The following is a 15,378-nucleotide window of genomic DNA, read 5'->3' as shown; positions in this document are numbered from 1 at the left end:
AGATTTACAATTTTGATCTTGTTAATCAAAATATTGCTAACATTTTTTGGTGTGGACAAAGCAGAACAACCAAATTTGCTTTGGAAAGTAAACTCTTTTGTGAAAATCCAACAAAAGCAAGTCAAAAGGAAGAAGACTAACGATATGAATCAAATGGGGAAATCATAAGAGATTAGATCAAATGCATCTGTGCTTACAGATAAAACAACACCACCTAAAGCATAATCGAGAACACAACTTCTCTTAAAGCCTTAAAACTACACTAACATTTCTCCAATTTGTTCAACAGTAGATTTCATCACTCTAGACTATCTTATATAGCTAAAGCCACATAAACCAACCATATTATATAAGAAACGATCAACCTAAACCGCTGATTCAAACTATGCAAATGGGCAAATAAAAATAACAACTTTTTAAGATACCAAAATCGAGTAAACATCACAACAAAACATAAGTTTCTTCTTAGGAGAATGAAAATATAAATCTAAAGAGTCTTTCTCACTCATTAAGAAATACAAAAATAAAAAAAAAAGAACAAACCAGCGTTTTTGTTTTTAACGGTAACTCTTCTGGAAACGAGCACGAGCACCACGACCACCAAACTTCTTAGGCTCACACCTCCTAGGATCAGCCACAAGTAGAGTCCTATCATACCTCACCAAGATATCCTTAATCTCCTTCTTCGACTGCTCATCCACATACTTCTGGTAAAACGCAACCAGCGCCTTGGCTATGCTCTGACGTATAGCGTACACCTGAGAAGTGTGACCACCACCGTTGACACGGATCCTCATGTCAACACCAGCGAAACGGTGCTTTCCGAGTAGAAGCACCGGCTCGAACACCTTGAATCTGAGGATCTCAGGCTGGAACAGCTCGATTGGGCAACCATTGAGCTTGATCAAACCAGATCCACGTTTGCAGTGGGTGACTGCCACCGCGGTCTTCTTCCTTCCGAAGCATTGCACAGATTCAACAGCTGGTTGAGTCGCCATTTTTGTCACTTACTTAGGGTTTTTTCTCCTTGCCGCCGCGACGAAATGTAAACCTAATAATGCTGGAGAGGCTTTTATACTAAGTTAACGAATTCGTGGTTTTAGGTTTTTACTAATGGGCCTGTCTTTTTTATTTGGGCTTTTATTTCTCCGATCCATAAAATAGTTTGACCCATTTCGACCTTCATATCAAAATTTAATATAAAGTTTTATATTCAATTTTATATCTCAATAAATGAAAATTGAGACGTTACGCGAAATTAGGAGAAATATTTACATTTTTTTTATTAGAGATGTTGACATATAGAGAAATAATAAAAAAAGAACCTTCAACAATCTATCTTCTTCCTCTTTGCTCTGTTACTCATCATCAAAAACTCTTGTTATTCCATCAACACACAACTATACTTCTTTTTTTTTTCAAATATCTAGAATCTTCAATTTCCATCTCTCTTTTATCAGTTCCTGAACATTGTTTTTTTATAAATCAGTTTAACCAATGGCGATTCTTGTAAATTTGTTCCAAGTTAGTACTACTTCAAAATTTCATCACAAGCCCATCCGAGTAAGCTGATGTTTTCAGCTATTTAAGCCCATTTGACTATATATATGTATATATATATATATGTAGTTCATCATCAAAACCATTTGGCGATTCTGTGCTTACAAAAAAAAAAAAAGGAGAGGTAGTTACGTTTCCGTCGATCGTCTCGTCGCTGCTAAGCTTCTTTCATCTCAAGTATCTCCTCGGTGATAAGGTTCATGATGTGTGTTGTACTTACAGGTTATTTGGGACCACGAAATTGATAGACGCCAAATTCTGGTTGGCCGAGTTTGATTCGTTGCCTTTATCCATGGAAAACGCTCAGATTTGCATGAGGAGACTTGCGGCTATGGAGAGAAGAGAGTTTCTAATCCTTACAGAAAAGAAGAGAGATATTGATAGTGAATGGTATTGTACAATTCTGACTCTAACTCGCAGCTTTAATTCGAAAAGGGACTGCTGTGCACTAGTGTGGGAGAAACTGAAAAGACCCGACAGAGTTTTTTTTTTTTTTTAAAACAAATAATCGCTTTTCTTTTGTCAAACCGTCAAACAATGTAAACTCGCTGAAGGGGTATGACGGTCATTTTAAATGACAACTGTGGTAGATCAGGAAAGGGAATATCAAATGTGGTACATTGGCTAAGGGCTAGTTTATAATGTCGCATAATTGTTAAAAATCTCTTTTTCAGTCAAAGAATGTGAAGAAATTGACGAGAAAGAAAAATAAAAAGAGTATAACGAAGAACCAGACGGTAAAAGTAACAATGACAATTACCACAAAATTTGACAATGAAAATGACAAGAAAGAATATAAAGAATAAGAAAACATGTAATAAAAAACACGAAAACATAGGTCATAATGATCAATTAAATATGAAAACAAGTTAAATTCATGATGATAAATTTTTTTTCGTTTTTCTGGTGGTCAAAAAAATGGTTTAGGATATGTGAGGTCATCCGTTTGATTCGCCTCGCCTCGACGTCGAATTAAATTCATGATTTTTTTTGTCAGATTTGATTTTATAACATAACTGATTATTATAATTTTTTTAAAATGTGTATCTGAAATTTAATTTTTTTCCTTAATACTAATTTAAATATTTTTATAAGATAATATTTTATTACCGTCATCAATCATATATAATTTTCATCAAAATATATCAAATAAACCGTAGCGTGGGTTCAAAACCTAGTCTTATATAATATGAGAAGGTTTTTCTCAACTTTTGTTAAGAAGATGACACTTGGCATGTTATCTAACACCTGTCTTATTTTGTTGTTTTAACCTAATTAATTAAATTCATTTGTACTTTGGACCTAGGTAACTACTGACCTATAAAACAAAAAAAAATAATCTCAACATTTTTTTTTCCCTTCTTCAATAAGAACCTAGTTGTAGGCCCTTTTTGATCTAAAGCCACCATTTTTCAGTTTGTAGGCCCCCTTCAGATGATAATTTATTTTGAAATGATAAATGTTAGGGGTAGATCCTCACCCCAACAAAATGTCTGGCCCAGAAAAGACCCAAATAAACTTCAAGGGAAGGAAAAGTATTTTGGTCTTTTCGGAAGACGAACCGACACAGTTTCCCATAAATACGGGCGTACAGCGTCCGAGAAAAGGGGGGTTTGCACGAAAGAGAAAAGAAGACGGATATGAAATACAAGTTCTCTCGTTCAAAGTCTAGAATCGACGAGCTCGCAGCTCGTCCTTCACCCTATTTTTCGTTATTTCAGCCCGTCTAATTCACTTTGTAGTCCGTCCTTTTTGTGCCTCGGCACCGAATTAAAAAGAGCGTTTCGATTTCCATTTTGCCGAACTAAATACTCTAATTGCCGAACTAAATACTCTAATTGCGCCAGGTAGGGGGAGCCAAGTCGAAATCTTCTTTTAAAAGCTTGAAGAACGGACCTACTGAAGTTGGACGAGATGACTGGAATTACAAAAGAAGGAAACAAAGAGATCGGGTCGTCTAGTGGAACGATAAGGCCATGAATAGATCACATGGAGCCCGCAATCCTTCCAACCCCTGACGCTCCGAGGAAAGCCATCACAGCCGAAAGCCCAGAGACGTTTGTTATCACGACGAACCCGACGAGTCCGGCGAGCAATGAGGCGACACAGAACTCTGCGCAACTCGCCCTGCACAATAGTCAGCCCGTTTCTAGCATAGACGAGCTATTCCGCGGGATACTAACGCGCCTTGATTTGCAGGAACAGAAAACCAACACTTGTTTAGACGCACTCACCGTAGCGCAAGTCAGTTCTTAGGAGGAAATCAACCATCTCCATGCCGCTCGACAAAACCCAGCAAACCTCCTCTCAATCGGGACGATGGTGGGACCACAGGTGCAAGCTAACAAACTCGAGCGTAACCCCATCATACATGTCGACGAACCAGTTGACAGGGCAAAGGATGCAGAGCTGAAGAAAATCAGAGAGAAAATGCAAGAAATTGAAACGATATTCCATAAAGCGACAAGCAAGGCACCAGAGGTAGACCTCGTACTTGAAGCAACACAGCGAACGCCGTTCTCCAGAAGACTCGCGACCACGCCAGTAGGACGGTCAGTCAAGCCATGACTAGGCTACCGACGGGACTTCCTGCTTACCTTCGGAGTATCCCTTGGTCCCTTGCAGTTCAGTCCGGCTGAGTATGATGCCGGAGCATGTCAAGTTTTTGCTGAACACCTAATAGGCACTGCCCTGAGTTGGTTTTCACGACTCCCATCTGGATCAATTGACATTATTAAGGACCTGATAACCGAATTCTTGAAGCAATTCTCGTCTATGATGGAGAACAAGAACTCCCACGCCGACCTCTATGCCATGACACAGGAACGCCAAGAATTGCTTCGGTCATTCATAGGACGATTTAAGGAACGACTCAATCCCAGACGCTGCAGCTATCGTCGCACTCAAAAACGCCTTGTGGTATGAATCTCGATTCAAGGAAGAGCTGTCATTGTCACATGTGAAAACCATAGCCGACGCATTGTGTCGAGCTGCGAAACATATAGAGGTCGAGGAAGAAAAGTCCATCAACGCTAAGAAGCACGCAGCAGCAAAGAATATTGTGACCAAAGAACCAGCAGTCGTAGCCCCAAAGGTCGAGCACTTCGAGCCCCGACAACACTTTACTCGCAACTAAGACCGAACCCGTCAGACCTTTGCGATAAGTGAGGATACGCAATCCGGCTTGCCTTGGAATAATTATGTCCGAAAGGAAGGAGGTGAAGGTAGCACGACTCAGTACTGCGATTACCATCAAAGTTCCTCCCACCCGACTAAGGCTTGTCGCTACTTCCAAACAATCCTTATGGAACGGTACAAAAGGCGCGCAATAGTCGTCGAATTGGACAGAAGCAAGACATTCCGACCCGGGAGACAAGATACCAAGAAAGCCGAAAATGTTGCCCGAAAATTCATAAAGGACTCCAAGATTCTCGACGACCAGAGTGGGGACGAAATGGAGATATCAGACGACATCACTCATGAGAAGCTGTCGCGCGCGGATCGTAAGCTCGAGCAACACCCACCCCAACCAAGACGGTGGATAAATATGATTATGGGGGGACTAGCAGGGTGTAACGACTCAGTCAGATCGATAAGAGACTACACCAAACAGGTCGAGATGAAGAAGTCTTGCCATCAAGGATCGACTTCACAAACACGCTAATATCCTTCGACAATAGCGATCTAGAGGGGTTAGACCTGCCACACAACGACCATTGGTCGTCAAACTTCTGATAAGTGAGAGCCAAGTCACGAGAATCTTGATCGATATCGGAAGCTCGGTAAACGTGATATTCAAAAACGTTTTGGTGCAAATGGAAGTCAGCGAGAGTGACATCATGCCAGAGTGTCATTTGCTAACTGGATTTGACGGAGACTTCCTCATGTTAATCGGTACCATCGACCTGCCGATCTTCATCGGGGGAACAGCGCGGTATTCTTGGTTCTCCGTCATCGACAAACCTATCGTCATAAAATGAACAGCGCGGTATCCTGAGAACCCCATAGCTCCATAAAATGAACGCAGTCTTGTCGACGTATCACCAGTGCGTCAAATTCCCAACCCCGAAAGGCGTGTACACATTACGTGGTAACCAATAGAGTGCGAGGGCATGTTTTCTAATTGAACACAAGATTTGTACGGCGTAGAAGTTGTAGCAACCAAAGCAACAGGTCGACGACGACAGCTTGTCACCAACCGATGGAAAGCCGACTCCAATCCAGCAAGGCGATGCTGCAAGAGAAGAAGTGAACCTCGACGAGACTGATATGAAACAGTGTGTAAATATCGGTACGGAGATAAATCCGACCATGCACGACGAACTGATTCTTTTCCTCAAAACCAACATTGCAACTTTCGCATGAACAGTGGCTGATATGAGAGGAATCGACCCAACCGTTACGACTCATGAGCTCAACGCACCCAACGCACAAGCCAGTCAAGCAGAAACGGCGTAAGCTAGGTCCAGAGAAGTCGCAAGCGGTAAATGACGAAGTAGAAAAGCTCCTCGGCGCCGGGTCAATAACAGAAGTAAAACACCCGGAATGGTTAGCCAACCCGGTGGTCGTCAAAAATACAAACGGGAAATGGCGAGTCTGCGTAGATTTTACCGACCTCAACAAAGCCTACCCGAAGGACAGCTTTCCATTACCACGGATCGACCAACTCGTCGAAGCAACCGCGGGCAATGAGCTGTTGACCTTTATGGACGCCTTTTCGGGGAATAACCAAATCCTAATGCACAAGGACGACCAGGAAAAAATGTCGTTTATTACCGACAGGAGAACCTATTGCTATAAGGTCATTCCCTTTGGCTAAAAGAACGCGGGGGCAACTTACCAATGACTAGTAAACAAGATGTTCGCTAAACAACTCGGCAAAACCATGGAGGTATACATAGACGACATGCTCGTCAAGTCACAGCGCGCCAACGAGCATATAACTTATCTCCAGAAATGCTTTGATACCTTGAATAAATATGAAATGAAGTTAAATCCAGCCAAATGCACCTTCGCAGTTAACTCGAGAGTGTTTGTCGGGTACCTGGTCACTCAGCGAGGCATCGAGGCAAATCCAAAGCAAATCAAGGCGATCATCGACCTACCATCGCCAAAGAATGCCAGAGAAGTACAGTGACTGACCGGACGAATCGCTGTCCTGAATTGCTATATATCTAGATCGACGGACAAATGCCTGCCATTTTACAACCTCCTCAAGACTAAGGGGAAGTTTGAATGGAATGAAGCTTGCCACGACGCGTTCAGCAAACTGAAGAGCTACTTGTTAACACCCCCGGTACTTGCAAAACCAGAACTTGGCGAAGTCTTGTTCCTTTACATCGCCGTTTCCGCATCAGCAGTTATTGGAGTGCTCGTTAAAGACGACCGCGGAGAACAACGACCAATCTTCTATATAAGCAAGTCTCTCGACGACGCTGAAACTCGTTACCCGGCAGTTGAGAAAGTCGTCCTGGCAGTTGTCACCTCGACAAGAAAACTCCGGCCATATTTCCAGTCGCATACCATCGCCGTCCAGTCTAATCAACCCTTGCGATCTATATTGCGCAGTCCGAATCAATCCGGAAGATTAATGAAATGGGTGATCGAGCTCAGCGAATATGATATCGAGTTTCGTACCTTCCCAGCCGCTAAGTCCCAAGTGTTGGCCAATTTCTTAATTGAACTACAATTAGAGGGACCCGAGCCAACACCTACCGACCCAATAGACGGACAGTGGACCCTGTATGTTGATGGCGCGTCCTCTCACCTGGGTTCCGGCGTGGGAATTCGATTAACGTCTCCAACTGGGGAAATTTTGGAACAATCCTTCCGTCTACAGTTCCAGACAACCAATAATGTCGCCGAGTACGAGGCACTCATCGCCGGGCTCAAGCTCACCAGCGCAATGCAAATCAAGCGAATTCGAGCCTTTTGTGACTCTAAACCAGTTTAGCGGCGAATACGAGACTAAAAGCGAGCCAATGGCTGCTTAGCTCGACGTCGTCAGGATCCTGTCCAAACATTTCGACGAATTCGAACTCATCAAGATCCCCAGAGGAGACAATGCTCCAGCCGACGCTCTAGCAGCACTCGCTTCGACATCAGATCCCGACCTTCGAGTAATTATTCTAGTCAAAAGCATCGACACACCAAGTATCAAAGCGGCCCAAGCAGAAACCTGCCTCGCTCTTCATCAGCCTAACGACATCATAACCACCTGGAAGACTGCGACCTCAAGACAACAGTTCGAACCTCCTTCAGGTAACGACAAGACGGATTGGCGTGTCGAGATTCGTGCCTATCTCGCAGACGGTGATGTGCTGACAGATAAATGGGCTAAACGACGGTTAAAAACAAAAGCTGCCCATTACACTTTGATGAAGGAGCACTTACTTCGGTGGACCACATCAGGAGCCTTGTTGTTGTGTCTGCACGGCGACGACACGAAACGAGTCATGATGGAAACTCATGAAGGATCCGGGGGTAACCATTCAGGTGGAAGAGCCTTAGCATTACGAATCAAGAAACACAGCCACTACTGGCCGCCAATGATTTCTGATTGCCAGAAGTTAGTGGCCAAATGTGAGAAATGCCAGCGGCACTCGCCCATCATCCATTAGCCGAACGAATTACTGCGAGCTGGCATAGCTCCATACCCTTTCATGCGCTGGGAGATGGACATTATTGGCCCGCTGCCCACTTCAAGACAAAAACGTTATATTCTCGTCCCCACTGACTATTTCACCAAGTGGGTCGAAGTCGAGTCCTACGCCAACATCAAAGCCAAAGACGTCCAGCTTTTGTATGGAAGTATATCGTCTGCCGCCACGGCCTGCCTTATGAAATAGTCACCGATAATGGTTCGCAATTCATCTCCCTACAATTCGAAGACTTCTGTGCAAAGTAGAGGATCAAGTTAAAGAATTCAACGTCGAGATACCCACAAGGAAATGGGCAAGCTGAAGTGACTAATAAAACTATACTCGACGGCCTGAAGAAAAGGTTAGGCGCCAAGAAGGGCGCTTGGGCCGACGAGCTCGACGGGGTGCTTTGGTCCTACCGTACGACCTCACGACAAGCTACGAACCAAACTCTGTTCTCCCTGGCCTATGGGATGGAAGCAATGGCATCGGCCGAGGTCGGCAGCACAAGCCTTCGCCAAACAATGCTCGTCCAAGATACCTCACTCAATATCCAGATGCTTATGAACAGGCTCGACGAATTAGAAGAGGAACACGACAAGGCGCTTCTGCGAATTCAGAACTACCAGCTCACCGCAGCCAAGTACTACAACAAGAAAGTCCACAATCGACACTTCCACGAGGGGATCTTGTTCTGCGAAAAGTCTTCGAAAACACCGCCGAGCCAAATGCCGAAAAAATGGGGGCCAACTAGGAGAGTCCATATCAGGTATCCAAAGTCGTCCACCACAGTGTGTACGAGCTTCTAACAATGAGCGGCGAGCCAGTACACCGATCTTAGAACTCCATGCATCTGAAGCGCTACTATTACTAAAAAAAAAAAAAAAAAACCAATTTATTTGAATTACGAGCGGCTTGATCCCTCCTAATTGGAGGGTACGTAGGCAGTCCCGTTTACGGGACACAACTGCCAATAATATAATTTCTATGCTTATCAGCAATCCGCCAAAATATTCACGAGCAATTTATGTCATTATCTTGGCCCGATAACGACTCGATATTCCGACGTTTTACCTAAGCCGAGTCGCAACTCGCAAGTCAGGGGTAAGCCGATCCTCACGAGTCGCACCTGATTTAAAAGGACAACTTGCCGAGTTACTAATAACTCGACGTCCGACGTTTTACCTAAGCCGAGTCGCAACTCGCAAGTCAGGGGTAAGCCGATCCTCACGATTCGCAGCTGATTTAAAAGACTACCTACCGAGTCACTAACGACTCGATGTCCGACGTGTCATTTAAGTCGAGTCGCAACTCGCATATAAGGGGTAAGCCAACCATCGCGCGTTGCACCTGTATAACTGAATAACAAAAGCACCATATAATAGTTGTGTTTAAGTTAACATGGGGTGCCGACCCCCAACCCGGCAAAAGTTCAAAACGGGATCCGACCCCATTACGGCACATACCCAAAAAAAAAAAGAGAGCGAAGTGAAAAAAGAGAAAATAAAATCGGACGATTAAGTACCTCGCGCAACGACCCACTCTTCAGATCCCCAGATCGGCGTTGGATGGTTCGTCGAACTCCAGCCCGCCGATAGTCGTCTGCCAAAAGTGGCATGATTCCTTCAATTCTTTTAGCCTGTCCATCGGGACGACTGCACCCCGGGAGACCATCTTCTCAAGATAAGAACAGGCCCCTTCGACATGGCTGCTTTCGCAGAAGTAGTGATCCATGCTCTCTAGCTGATTGATGTACCGCCGCAATACGTCAACCCGAGTTCAGCAAGCGTCGAGCTCCACATGATCTTCGAACGGCCTCCTGCCAATAGGTTCAAGGTTGCCCTCTTCGAGATCGGGAACCTCCGCTTCAGCCTATAACGCCTCGTAGCGGGAACGCTCCTCAAGCAATCGGTCCCATCTCCATTTCGGGACAAACAGCCCGTCGTCAATCATAAGCTCGAGATGTTCCACAATCCCGTCTACACGGCAAAACTGGAAATGACGCTCGAACATACGACGCGTAGCTGCGATATAATTCCTTAGCCTCTGAAATCGAGCGTGAAAGTACTCGACCTCTGAACGGATCACATCGTCGGATCTCACAGCAAGTCGCTCTCGCGCCCTCCTCAACCATGCCGACCTCGTTGTTACAGGCATCAGGGCAACCTTCACCCTATTTTTTGTTATTTCAGCCCGTCTAATTCACTTTGTAGTCCGTCCTTTTTGTGCCTCGGCACCGATTTAAAAAGAGCGTTTTGATCTCCATTTTGCCGAACTAAATACTCTAATTGTGACCGATAAGAACATCAACAATAAATATGCGTTTCAATCTTATGTATGATTTAGGGGCAAAAACAGATTCTAAATTATGTATAAAATTATCATTACTGGATTTCAATCTTGTAAATGATTCATGGGCAAGAAACAATTCTATGTTATGTTAGATTATGGGATGTTTATGTGTTCTCAAAATTCTCTTATCAGTTCATAAATTTTTGGCTCAAAGTTTAAATTTTGGGTTTCCATTCCTGCTTAGTTTCTGGCTTTTAATCTTATACAATCTAATGGTGGGATGTTATCCGTAAGTAATTTGATAATTGCTTACTCATTTATTCCTTATTAGATCATACCAATTTTTTTTCCTTAAAAGTTGAATTCATTCCGTTTTCCATAAAATTATAATTCAAACCTAATTACTCTCACAAATTTTCAGTCATTATTATTTAATTTCAGTCATTAGGTTCCTCTGAAAAATTATATTATTTTATATATCTTTCCAAATTTTAATAAGTATTCTTGAATAATTTTTAATTTTTTTTTAGGTTATCATGTTTGTTGTTCGCATTACTACTACAAAGAAAAAAAATTATGTGAAAATGTTTGACAAAGTTATTTATTCATTAGAGTGTTTATGTATGACTTTCCTACTCTCCATGGACCGGTCTGAAAAATTTGGATGCCATACGCCAATGTTTCTTATATAAAATTTGAACTTTTAAATTTTTTCGAACTTATTAAAAAAATCTAATAATAACTGAACTTATAATTTATTTATTTTTAATTATTGTTCCTACATAAAAGACCTAATTTTTTGGCCTAAAATATGCCAAAAAAAAAATTGATGACATAATCCTTGGCTTCACTTGCTTAGCCTATGGGTCGGGCCTTGAACCATGTTTTATTTTTACTTCAGGTTGTTTTGTTTGTTGGTTGTGTTAATATTACTACATATGAAAAATGAACTATCATAATTTAGTATGTTGAACATGTTAGGTTTTGTTCTTTTTTTCTTATCAGCCATTGGGCCACAACAGACCGGCCCAATGAGTAAGCAATTATCAAATTACTTACGGATAACATCCCACCATTAGATTATATAAGATTAAAAGCCAGAAACTAAGCAGGAATGGAAACCCAAAATTTAAACTTTGAGCCAAAAATTTATGAAATGATAACAGAATTTTGAGAACACATAAACATCCCACAATCTAACATAACATAGAATCGTTTCTTGCCCATGAATCATTTACAAGATTAAAACCCAAAAATGATAATTTTATACATAATATAGAATCTGTTTTTGCCCCTAAATCATACATAAGATTGAAACCCATATTTAAATTTCAAAATAAACTATCATCAGAAGGGGCCTACAAACTAATAAATGGTGGCTTTAGATCAGAAATGGCCAAATCCCTACATTTGTAGGGAGCGGGATTCGATCACTGGTGCGATGATGCCTTGTGCATTAAGGACTTACTATTGGCCAATGCATTAAGATCACTTCACGTTTTGTTCCTTTCTTATATTTTAGAATCTCTATTTTTTTTTCTTTTGGACATTCATGTGATAATCCAGGCTAAAACTTCTTCTTATTGGACGATGCATATGAGTCTCTCTATTGTAAATTTAGTTTCTTATTAGTCTTCATCTTTAAGAAAAAAAAGTATTTTAAACTATTATAAGAAAAAGAAAATTGTATGTTACTATCATATGCTTTAAAAATCATGTTGTTAAGCTTGTGATGTTTTTTAATCTCATGGTACGATATGAGTAGCATTTTTCTATACTATATCTGATTAAATTGATTTTTATAGTTTTGAGTAGTATATGCTAATTGTATATTGGTATCATATATTTTTAGGAATCTTAGTATCAAATAACGCATTTTCAAAAATACCATTTTTCTATTACTTTTCAATAATACCCTTTCATGTTGTTCATTTTCTATGTATAAAATGACTAAATTCTAAATTTAAAACTCAAAATACTAAACTCTACCCCATCAAAACTATATCCTAAATGTAAAATTGAGAACCCAAACCTAAAAAAAAGATTCTTAAAATTAATTTAACATATTGTAATTTATATAAAAGAAGGCAAAAATAAAAATGTTCAAAAAGCAGTATCTCAAAAAAGATATTTCTAACAAATTCTCATTTTGATAGAGGTTCCTAAATTTCTCTACATTTAAAAAATAATATTATATGATGAGAAACTCAATGGGTCTTTCACCAATGCACATGCTTTAATATGTACTGAAAATCTAAAGGGATAAAAAACCATAAACACTCTACTATGCAATCAAAATTTTCTCCATGTGTTGAAATACTTTAATACTATATATAAAAAGAAAACTCAAGTAACATCAAACAAATGAACCCAAAAAAAAATGATCAGTATATTTTTAAAACCACAAAAATAACCATTGGTAAGTAAACAAATAAATACTAATAATATCCAAATTACTAAAATTGAACAATAATGTAATCTAAATCCGTGCGTAGCACGGGATGACTTCTAGTATTAAATATGTAGTAGTCAATGGCTAAATTCAATTCCATGGCAGGTTCTTTATGAAAGAAAAAAAACGAAGAAGCCCGTTCTTTGGCCTCCAGCCATATACTCTCCTCTGTCACTCTGTAAGTTTTTAGTTTTATTTGAAACAATTTACACTTTAAATGCTTTTATTATGCTATCAAAGTAATATTCTGTACCATTTATTGAAGGTTGTCAGGAACACCTTAAACACATTGACAATTCATATACCAGAGCTCTTCAGCAAATATGGAGTTTAGTGAAATCCCATGAAGAAAAAAAACATCAACGGTCTTGTATAAGAGTTGCAGATTCTGTGTTATGGCATGCGCTTCAAGTACTCTTTGTAAATTCAAAATTCAATGTTACAACAATGTTTAAGTGAATCATTGTTAATCTTTTCATATCCACAATTGTGAATCATTGAAACATTGTGAATCATTGAAACATTGTTTAAGGATGAGTGTGGACAACTTCTTGAAACATTGTTTAAGTGAGCTTTTGTTGTTCTGCAATATAGGTTCCTTGTAGATATTTCACCATTTTAAGTTTTCTTCTATATCAATTGAATTTTTATTGTAGATGTTCCTTGTAAATGTTTTCTCATTTTAGATTAGAAAATTACACAAATTAAAAAATTACTATTTAAAAGATTGAGCAACCTTCTTTTAAGTCTTTAGTAAAGGAATGATTTTGCAAAAATACTATTAGGATTGCTTTACTTAAATTAATATTAATTATATGATTAATTAATTTGTGAGTAACTTAGGAGAGGTACTCCACTAATGATGCTCTAAGAAGTCTTTTGTTCTACATTGTGCTCGGTCTTTGGGATATTGAGTAAGCTAAGTTTTTATAAATTTTTTATTTCATTCACATTCTGTATTAATTCAAAATTATAATAATGGTTAAGAAAACATTTTGTTCATTATAAATTGCAGATATAAGAAGTCTTTTTTTTTTTTTTTTTGCGTTATCAAAGATAGGGGACCAGGAAGGCAGAACCAGCAACATTTTCATTATTTCAAATAATCATCTTTGTTCACATAAGTTTCTGGAAATTTGAGTGAAGAAGTAGAAGCCAGAGGTAATGTATTTAGCATGTTGATTCAACTGAAATGTTAACTCTTTTTAAGTTTAATATTTAAATGATTCTTAACCCATACTACGTACGGGTAGAATACTAGTAGATATATATGACAAAAGAATTTATACAAAATGAAAGATATTAAAAATGAAAAATTATCAATTTAACTAGATATTTCTTATATTTACTAAGTTAACTTTTAATTACTGCATATGTAGAGCGATAAAGGTTAAACAAATTATTTGCTCTTAGTCCTTTTTATTTATACAATTTGTTGTTTTGTCAGATCATTTATTTAATTTATGTCCACATTTGCTTATTTCATCTGGATCATGTGCTTACTTAGCAAAGATCTTTACCTTTAGTAAAATTACTTAGATTTCCTATAAATTCATATTGTACCCTTTTGGTTCACTGAAACTTATGAGAAACAAATGAATTTTTTTTCTTAATGATTTCTTTCTTCCTCTCTGTTTTATAATGACTCTTTTGGTTTTGGACTCTTTTCCTCTGTTTTGTATGATTTTGACCACGAAAGCTCCTACATCTCAACTCTAACTGTGCTGACAAAAACTCGGATTTGTGTCAGGTGAAATGGATAGTTACTGAGATTGAAAAACTTGGTGAATGATTTGCCGGTTAGCCGACAAGGATCAACATACTCATGAACAGTATATCAGTTTCAGACCAGCTTAAGGGAAAAAGTGGGTCAATGAACACGGATGAGTCGACACCGTAATCCCGCCGATCTGCGCCGCCGGCAAAAACGGAGATTTGTATGCGTGCTGGCGCGGCGAATACTCTTAGTTTTTCAATCTGGTAATTGAAACATAATTTATTTATATTTTAGAAAGAATTACTCAGATATTATACAAAAACTAGGACCCGACCCACGACAAGGATCAACATATTATACATAATTTACAGCGCTGAGGAATATTTTAATTTTGTTAAAACGAATAATAATTTAAAAGATGTTATAGTATCTCTTTATTATATTGTCTATGTTTGTCAAATTTGTCACTATTTTTTTTAGAAATAATTAATTTAAACAAAACTTTCTTTGTGAGACTTGTAGATTTTGTATACCATTTGTTTAAAAGGATGGTATACAATCAAAAGGAACAAAGATGTTAATAAACACAAACATGTGATAAGATATAAATAGAATAAAAGAACATTTTACTTAACACATGGTTTTGGAAACACGATTACTGAAATATTAATTCACATGTTTGTCTTTATTAATACGAAACAACATCATAATAGTAA

At 39.3% G+C, this 15,378-nt stretch overlaps 1 pseudogene across 1 annotated transcript; it reads right to left on the bottom strand.

The window, feature by feature from the left end:
* Window positions 1-400: 400 nt before the first annotated feature.
* Window positions 401-2,066, bottom strand: LOC104723595 (small ribosomal subunit protein uS9x pseudogene; annotated as a pseudogene). The gene has a single exon (XR_015571206.1). The product of XR_015571206.1 is annotated as a small ribosomal subunit protein uS9x pseudogene (transcript).
* Between the last annotated feature and the right edge of the window lie 13,312 nt (window positions 2,067-15,378).

Source organism: Camelina sativa, chromosome 11, assembly GCF_030686135.1.
Source record: "Camelina sativa cultivar CO46 ecotype springtype chromosome 11, ASM3068613v1".
In the NCBI taxonomy this organism is placed as follows: domain Eukaryota; kingdom Viridiplantae; phylum Streptophyta; class Magnoliopsida; order Brassicales; family Brassicaceae; genus Camelina; species Camelina sativa.
The sequence above is the reverse complement of the archived record's forward strand: the minus strand, read 5'-3'. Positions and strand labels throughout refer to the sequence as shown.